This window comes from Salvia hispanica, chromosome 6 (genome assembly GCF_023119035.1).
Source record: "Salvia hispanica cultivar TCC Black 2014 chromosome 6, UniMelb_Shisp_WGS_1.0, whole genome shotgun sequence".
Lineage (NCBI taxonomy): Eukaryota > Viridiplantae > Streptophyta > Magnoliopsida > Lamiales > Lamiaceae > Salvia > Salvia hispanica.
In genome coordinates this window covers 42625193-42634715 of record NC_062970.1, presented here as the reverse complement: position 1 = coordinate 42634715, position 9523 = coordinate 42625193, and the positions used below count along the sequence as shown (strand labels likewise).

The following is a 9523-nucleotide window of genomic DNA, read 5'->3' as shown; positions in this document are numbered from 1 at the left end:
AGAAATCATTAAAATATTATTATTTAATTGAAATAAAATATTTTGGGAAGATTTCCCTAGATTTTAGGAATATTTTGATTATTTTCTATATCTATGAATATTTTATATCCTAGATGATATAGATGAGAATAATTAAATAGTTTCCTAAATTATATTATATATCTAGAATCCTAATAAGGATAGATATGTAGGATTTCATTAAATAATAAAATATATTCTCTTCCCAATCTTAATAAGGAATTAATTTAAGTTTATTTATTCATGTCCGTAAAAGATATAAATAATTATTTATTTTAGATAAATCTTATAGAAGACATGAATATGGATTAAACTTTAGTAATTAATATATTATCCTTTAATAAGATGTTTAAAAGATTATAAAAGATTTAATTATCCAGTAAATTAAATACCAACAGAATTTAATTAAGCCTTTAATCTGCACTAAGGCTAAGGATAATTAATGAAAAACCATAACTTAAATATCTAAGCGATAATTACGAACTAAGTTTGTATATGGTCTCCATCGATTGGTCCACAACTTATGAAGCTGATTTCTAATATTATCGCCACCCATGCTGTGGGGACAATAATCCTAAGAAATAGCGAGTTCATATAGGTGGACTTCTCATTTGTAAATAGTATGGACTAGAAAGTAGTTTCCAATATTATCGCCACCCATGCTGTGGGGACAATAATCCTAAGAAATTACAAGTTTCAGAAGTTCAAACAGAATTTACGAGATAGCTTGGTCTTGTTATCAACACATGAGCATTGTTATGGGAGTGTGTTGTAGAAACGAGATTCTGTAATGCTAAATCTGATGGTCGTGCTTAGGCAACATTTGGCGGCCATGCCGTGCTGCGGTCTCTGGACTATTCGTCGGTGTTGTGACCAGTAAAAATGTTAAAATTTTAATGCGTATTGACCTCTGCTTGAGGGTACAAAATTTTAATTTTACAGTTGTGAGAATTTGAAAAGTTTTATGGTTTAATCTACTCAATTTCTTCACATAAGTTTATGACAAATAGTAAATATTCTGTTTTGCAGTGCAACCTAAATCGTCAACATGTCTCTTAATCCTCTTTCTGCAATTCTTAAAGAAAACAAACTCGAGGGCCAAAATTACATAGAATGGAAACAAAATTTGGACATCGTTCTCACGGCTGATGAGTACAAGTTTGTGCTCACTACTCCTCGGCCCCCAGTGCCGGCGGCTAACGCCGCGCAGGCAGCGCGAGATGCCCATAGACGGTGGCACAAGGCGAATGAGATGGCTAAGTGTTATATGTTGGCCTCCATGTCAACAGTGCTTAGACATCAGCATGCCGCCATGGCAACTGCCACCGAGATTATGGAAAATCTCACGAATCTCTTTGGTACTCAGAATCGAACGGCTAAGTCTCAAGCCTTTCGGAGTATCATGTGCAAGTCTATGAAGGAAGGCTCGTCTGTGAGGGACCATGTCCTCGAGATGATGAGCCACCTCAATCAAATTGAGGTTTTGGGAGGCGTCATTGATGCCGAGTCCCAAGTTACTATTATCCTTCAGAGTCTGCCCCCTAGCTTCCAGCAGTTCAAGCTCAACTTTGAGATGAACAAAAGGAATTACACCTTGGCTGAGTTGTTGACTGAACTTCAGTCGGCGGAAGATCTCATGAACCAAGCTAAGGCTGCGATGGTTAGTTCGTCACATCGTTCCTCTGGCCCTAGGCCTGGCGCAGGAAAGAAGAAAGTGACAAACCAGGTCGCACCTAAAGATGCTAAGGGAAAGAAAAAGAGGAGGTCGGGAAAGAAGCAAACCGGAAAGTGTTTCAAGTGTGGAGAGAAGGGGCATTGGAAGCCAGATTGCCCTAAAAGGAGCAAGGCTACAGGTATGCACCAAGCTCTAGTTGTTGAGTCATGTTTGGCTTCGACTTCTTCTCATACTTGGGTTATTGACACTGGAGCTACTGATCATATTTGTTTTGATCCTGACTTAATGCAGGTGACAAGACGGCTATATGATGGAGAGATCGAAGTCCAGCTGGGCGACGCTACTAAAGTGGCGGCCGTTGCAGTGGGAGACGTTTATTTGCGTTTTAGTAGTGATAGATTTTTGATTATGAAGAATGTTTTGTTGATACCTTCTTTTAGAAGAAATTTAATTTCAGTTTCTAAATTGGTTTTTGATGGATATTCGATTTCTTTTAATGACAGTTGTGTTATTAAGAAAGATGGTTCTTATATCTGTCGTGGTATCATGGAAAACAATCTGTACACAATCATATCTACACAATTTAATAATCGCAAATTAGAACTCAATAATGCATCGAAAATTTCTAAGAAAAGAAAAGAACCTTCAAGCTCAATGAACGAAACGTACTTATGGCACCTTAGACTTGGTCATGCCAACCAAAGGAGGATTCAAACTCTCGTGGATCAAGACCTTCTTAAAGGGCTAGATACTGAATCATTTTCCACGTGTGAATCCTGTTTGGAAGGCAAGATGACTAAGAGACCTTTTAGGGTGAAAGGTAATAGGGCCAAGGAAGCACTGGAACTCGTTCATACTGATGTGTGTGGACCAATGTCAACCGAGGCAAGGGGCGGCTTTCGGTATTTCATCACTTTTATTGATGATTACTCGAAAGTTGGATATGTTTATTTGATGCGCTTTAAGTCTGAAGCTTTTGACAAGTTCAAGGAGTTTAAGGCTTATGCTGAGACGCATCATGGAAAACGTATCAAGAGCCTGCGATCTGATCGCGGAGGCGAGTACCTCAGTGCCGAGTTTTTGGACTACTTATCAGTAGAGGGAATTGAATCCCAAACGACTGCGCCGGGCACACCTCAGCAGAATGGCGTAGCTGAAAGAAGGAATAGGACCTTGTTAAACATGGTCCGATCGATGATGAGTTATGCACGACTGCCCATTTCGTTTTGGGGACATGCCTTGCTTTCCGCAAGTCATATCTTAGACAATTTACCGTCAAAATCTGTTCCTGCTACTCCATATGAGTTGTGGACTGGGCGTAAGCCCAATCTAGAACATCTCAAGATATGGGGGTGTCCAGCTCATGTTTTGGAAAAGGATCCAACTAAGCTGGGCTCAAGGACAGAGGTATGTTTGTTTATAGGGTACCCCAAAGGTTCGAAAGCTTATGAATTCTATAGTCTCCGAGACAAGAAAGTCATTGTGAGTACTCACGCGACATTCTTAGAGGAAGACTTTGTTATGAATCATAAACCCAGCAGTGAGGTAGCTCTTGAAGAGCTTACTTCAGTCACAAGTTCCATTAACCAAGAACAAGTACCTATAGTACAACCAATTCCCGAACCTTCAACTTCTACACCTAATATTGTAGTGCCGCGCCGCAGTGGGAGGGTCTCTCATGAGCCCGAAAGGTACATTGGTTTGGGAGAATCTATGGATCACTCCTCGGACAGTAGTGTACCAGATCCCTGGAATTTTGCAGAGGCGCAGGCGGATATCGATCATTGCGAATGGGTGAAAGCAATGGATTCGGAACTACAATCTATGATAGACAAAGACGTCTATGATTTGTCCGTCCTACCCGAAGGCTGTACTGCCATTGGGAGCAAGTGGATATACAAACGTAAACGTGGACCCGATGGACGAGTTAAAGTCTTTAAAGCAAGACTAGTGGCTAAGGGGTATACCCAAAAGGAAGGTGTCGACTACGACGAGACCTTCTCCCCAGTGGCCATGCTCAAATCGATCCGGATACTGTTGTCTATAGCAGCTTACATGGATTGGGATGTGTGGCAGATGGACGTTAAGACTGCGTTCTTGAACGGTAGTCTTGAGGAGACCATCTACATGGAACAACCCGAGGGTTATGCCGTCAAGGGCAAAGAGCACATGGTTTGGAAGCTTAAGAAGGCCATTTATGGTCTCAAGCAAGCATCTAGATCATGGAATCAGTGCTTCGATCAAACTGTTCATAAGTTTGGATTCGAGAAATGCCCTAACGAAAGCTGCGTGTACAAGAAGGTAGAAAAAGGGAATGTGGTGTTCTTAGTTTTATATGTAGATGACATTCTTCTAATTGGAAACAATAAAAAGATGTTGTCATCAGTTCGAACTTGGTTGTCTAACCAGTTCGAGATGAAGGATATGGGAGATGCGGGTCACATCCTAGGTATCAAGGTCCTTAGGGATCGTGAGAAAAGTAACGCCCCGGAATTTAAAACCCTAATCTTAGAGCCCTAGAATTAATTGTTGATGACGTGGAATCGAGAATGCTTTAATTTCGTGAGATGAGTCTATGTTGAAAGTTTGAAAAGTCAAACTTGTTGATTTGATGATGTGGCATGTGTTTTATTTATTGTTTATGTGGCAATTTAATTGTTTAAGGGTGAGTGAGAATGTTGGAGAAAATTTCCATAAATACTTGTCACCCTAATTCTTGTGAATTTCGAACCCTAGCCCCTTTTGTGGAGGATTTCTATTTTTCCGGATTTAATTTAATCCTTGGGATATTTATTTAAATCAAGTTCTAAGAGCCAATTATTTCCTTGTTTAGAAACACAAAAATCGAGCCCCCTTATTTCATAGTGATTTTCGAAAATCACTATAGTTGGGAAGGAATGAATTTAATTGATTTTATTTGATCCCTTACTTAATTTCCTTCCATACCTAGAATTCAATTATTCTACCAAATCTTTCCATATTTCAAGAGAACCTTACCATACCTTATTTTAATTAATAGTCAAAATCCATACCTTGTTTAAATAGGCTAGAAATCGCCTATTACCTTGTTCCATGGAGGATTTTCCTTATTTTTATTTTGCTCCATAATATCTTATTCTATATGGAAAAATACCAAAACAAAACCATGGCTAATTAAACTAGCCTAATTTTCGAAAATAGGGAGATATTGCCATCTCCTATTTTTGTTAATTTTCCTTCTCTACTTCATCCTATTATTTTATTCTATTTAATTATAAGGCAAAAGATCTTACCAAATATTCTATTCTTATTACCTAAAGATCTCATTGGACTCTATAAATAAGAACCAAAACCCCAACCCTAGCCCCCATAGTTTTCGAAAACTCCCACCCCCATATGCTCTCTCAATTTTCTTCCACTTTACTCCATAAATCCTTCATCTTTTGAGAAGAAATCGAAGTTTAATCCGTGGATATTGAAGAACCAAGCCTATACTTTGTTTCTACCGATTGATTTTCTCTAAAAAGGTATTTTCGTTTAAGAGTTATGTTGTTCTTCTTATACCTCTCCTTTTCTTTTTCTTCCAACCGATTTAATCGGTGTTCTTGAACCTTCATGCATATTATTGAGAGAAAACGGGATAAGAAGGGATATGGAACATGTGTGTGTGTGTGTGTGTGTGCCGAGAGGGTGAGGTGTGTGTGTGCCGTGTGTGTGTGTTATGCGTGTGGTGTGTGTGTGTTGAAGTGTGTGTTGTGTAGTATGTGCTTGATGGCTAAATACTTTTGCATGACATATGATGATAGATCTAGGGTTGAGACGCTAAGAAATATATGTATGTTAAGCATGACTTGAAATTAGTAATTCATGGTGAGTGTGACTTGAAATCTATAGGTTATGAAGAGTTAGGTGAATCGTTGGGAAAGAGAGAAGTAACGAGACATGCATAAGTTAAGAATTTATAATTGAACCTAATTTGTGAATACGTGCCTATGTGAATTTAAAGGTGAAACCTCGGTTGCGAAGCCAGATAACGGAAAAGCGAAACTACTTGAAATCTAAGCAGTCGAGGTGGGCTTTACTCTCAAAAACTCTCTTTTATTTTGTCAAAGATAATTATCGGAGCTATAAGGGTGGTTTAACTGTTATGCCATGCCTATGTTTGTTTTATTGTGAGATTGTGTGCCTGATGCCTAGTTTGTGAGTTCGCTCCATTGGGCTATAGGGCTATGGATATGATATACGAATTCGGGTCTGAGTATGGGCCGCAAACCCTACCAGGCTGTGTACACGAGGGGATCGGGAGCCGTCCTAGCTAGTCGGCCGGTCTCGTGGGCGAAAAGCGTGGCCACGCTTTCGTCGCACCATGGAAAGATTGTGATATGTGATTGTGGAATTTGATGAGAAAATGGGGAGTTATTTTGACTGGCCAGTCTATGGAAAATATTTTGTGATACTCGTGATATTTCTCTTAACTGCTTAAAACTCGAGTTCACTTGGTAAGGGTGGCATAACTTATTAAATAAAATGTTTTGGCAATGAGCTCACTGAGTATTTCAAAATACTCAGCCCTGCATGTGTTTTCCTATGTGCAGGTTGAATGATGACGAGCGGTGGCGGGTGTTGAGCAGCTTAATTAATAAATATGGATGTGTTGAACTCTAAGTGTAGTTGTGTCACCATACATAGCTATGCTTCTCTCTTGGTCGTTTTCCGCTGAATTTTTGATACTCTTTGGAATTTCTTTTGGGATATTTGCGTCTTACTTTTGTTTGTGGCCTTAGCCCTTTTCTTGTGATTTTGTCTGGGATACCATGTCGTACATTTAAGACCTTTGAACCATTTATGACATATTCTTTCTTTAAAATTTCTAGGTCAAGTCTTTACTATTAATTACTCTGATATTTCTCTCTAAATGTAACCCTGGCCTATATTTACATCTTTGGAGTCGGTTGGGTAGCAGTTCGCCGCATTTATTGTACCCTAGGAGGGCGGGCTGTTACAGTTGGTATCAGAGCCTCAGTTCTTTCCGCTCTGGACCCAAGAGTCTTTTCGAACTTTAGGTTGTCTTTGTAGTCGTGTCGTTAATAAATTAAAATGTGGAAAAGCTCAACACCGCAACTCGTATCATTCAACCGCGAAGAAAGAGGTACTAAATATTTTGTGATTTATGTTTGAAACTTGATGCTTTTGGAAACGCTGTGAATGAGAAGTAACGTTTTCCTAATGAGGATATGTTGAATATGAGAACTTGTGAAAAGCATGCCTTATGTGTTAAGAATTTTATGAATGCGAAGCGATGCTTCTTGAATGTTTGATGAATGTTGTATGAGAACTTGAAATGCGAATGTGATTGTTTGGGACTATGTTGGCTTGTTGTGATGCCTAGACTTGGACTTTCGAACCTAGTATGCTTTAGCGAAACGATCACAGCGCTTGAACCAACTCTAGAAACGCGAAAGAACTAGCTTAAGGCCGTTTGTGTACAAGAAGACTCGACGAAACGTGAACAGAAAACGCACGATTAGTTATCTAGGGACGAGAACCTTGGACGCGACGTTTTGAACTACCATCTTTTGACTCTTATCCACTTTCGCAGCACCATTTGAGATCACGCACTATCTATTCTTTTCCACTTTGGTGATGGTGCTGACTTGTTCCTTTTTCCCTTTTGTAGATGGTCCAAGCCCAAGAGTTACCGAAAGGCGAAAGCCGCTGAGTTTCACAATCTCACCCAAGGACGTCTGTCAGTAACCGAGTACGACCGTGCACTTTGTGACATGACCCGCTACGTGCCGGAACAGACCAATACTGACGAGAAACTGGCCGATAAGTTTCGTGAAGGTCTTAGGCACGAGATTAGGATGGCTTTGGCAGTTCGTGGAACCCTTACGTACGCCGAGGCGTTAGCCCTCGCTTTGGATGTAGAGGCAGCAATGCCAAAGGAGAAGAGCGTAGGGAACACCGTGACGACACTGCCCCCGCCGCGACCCAACCATGATAAGAGGAGATGGGAGGGGAGTAGGGTTCCCTACGACAACAAGCGATACCGCCCCACTCAGAACAGGCCACCGTACGAAGGAGGACAGTCTTCGTTCAACCCAAGGAGTGACCCCCGTGCCAGACCACCCCAGTGCAGCGTTTGCACAAGGTACCATTTCGGGGAGTGTAGAGGACCGAACCCGACGCGGTGTTTCAACTGTGGAGGAAGCGGTCATTTCTCGAGGGAATGTCCGAGCAAGGGAAACGGATCGAGACAGAACCACCAGGGTTTCCGTCAGCAGCAAAGAACGCCACCTACAGGCTCGGGAGTGAGCCGGAACCAGCCCCTGCGGCTGCAGCAACCCGACCGCCCAAGACTTCCAGCCCCGGCTAGAGCGTACGCAATAGAGCAGAAGCAGCCCAAGGTCGAGCAAGGAAAGCCCGAAAACGGAAATCTAGCAGGTATAGGCGAAATCCTTGATACCCCCGTTGTTGTTTTGTTTGACACAGGCGCATCTCATTCTTTCATATCCGAGTTGTGTGTTCAAACCCTAAGCTTGCCTACTAGGAAATCCGAACATAAGATGATGGTGTCCTCACCAGTAGGAGGAATGATAGAGATCTCTCGTTTTTGCTTGAACATAGAAATCGTACTAGGAGAACGTAGGTTAGTGGCTCGCGACCTGCAAGTTATGGCGATGAAAGACGTTGACGTAATCCTAGGAATGGATTGGTTGACTGCGAATTTTGTGACAATTCGCTGCAAGGAGAGGCTAATAACCCTGCAAACTCCGGGTGCGAAACCCATCGTTTACCACGGAATCTCGATGAACCGACGAATAGCTATAGTCTCCGCGTTACAAGCCACTGCTATGCTAAAGAAAGGACGCCCGGCCTATCTTGTCTATCTCCACGGAGAAGAGAAGGAGGAAGCGAGGCTTGAAGACGTTGCTGTCGTACGAGATTTTCCCGATGTCTTTCCCGAGGAATTACCTGGACCGCCGCCCGATAGGCAGTTAGAGTTTGCGATCGATCTCGAACCTGGAGCCGCACCCGTATCAAAGGCGCCGTACCGCATGGCACCTAAGGAGTTAGAGGAGTTAAAGATTCAGCTGCAAGAGCTCATGGACCTAGGTTTCGTTAGGCCCAGTGTTTCGCCATGGGGCGCACCGGTGCTCTTCGTTAAGAAGAAAGATGGGTCAATGAGGATGTGTATCGACTATAGAGAGTTGAACAAGTTGACCCTCAAGAATAAGTACCCGTTGCCAAGGGTAGATGACCTGTTCGATCAACTCCGAGGAGCCGGAGTGTTCTCTAAGATGGATCTGAAGTCCGGATACCACCAGCCTGAAAGTGCGAAAAGAGGATATCCCTAAAACCGCTTTCCGTACCAGATATGGTCACTATGAGTTCGTCGTGATGCCGTTCGGGTCTAACCAACGCCCCAGCCGTGTTTATGGACTTAATGAACCGCGTTTTCCACCCGTACCTAGATACGTTCGTCTTAGTGTTCATAGATGATATCCTAGTCTACTCGAAGAACGAGAAGGAGCACGCGGAGCACCTACGAATCGCGCTGGAGACGTTGAGGAAGGAGAAGTTGTACGCCAAATTCAGCAAGTGTGAATTCTGGCTGAAGGAAGTCAACTTCTTAGGGCACATCGTGTCGCAGATGGAATCCGAGTGGACCCCGCCAAAGTTGAGGCGGTGCAAAGAATGGAAGCCGCCATCGACGCAGAACGAGATTCGGAGTTTCCTGGGTTTGGCAAGATACTACCGAAGGTTCATCGAAGGATTCTCGAAGATAGCGAGACCAATGACCCAGCAGCTCAAGAAAGGAATCAAGGTGAACTGGACGCCGGAGTGTGA

At 42.3% G+C, this 9523-nt stretch overlaps 1 pseudogene; it reads left to right on the top strand.

Moving 5' to 3' along the window:
- Positions 1-2647: 2647 nt before the first annotated feature.
- The window catches only part of LOC125195389, a 10348-nt pseudogene continuing 3472 nt past the window's right edge, over positions 2648-9523 (top strand).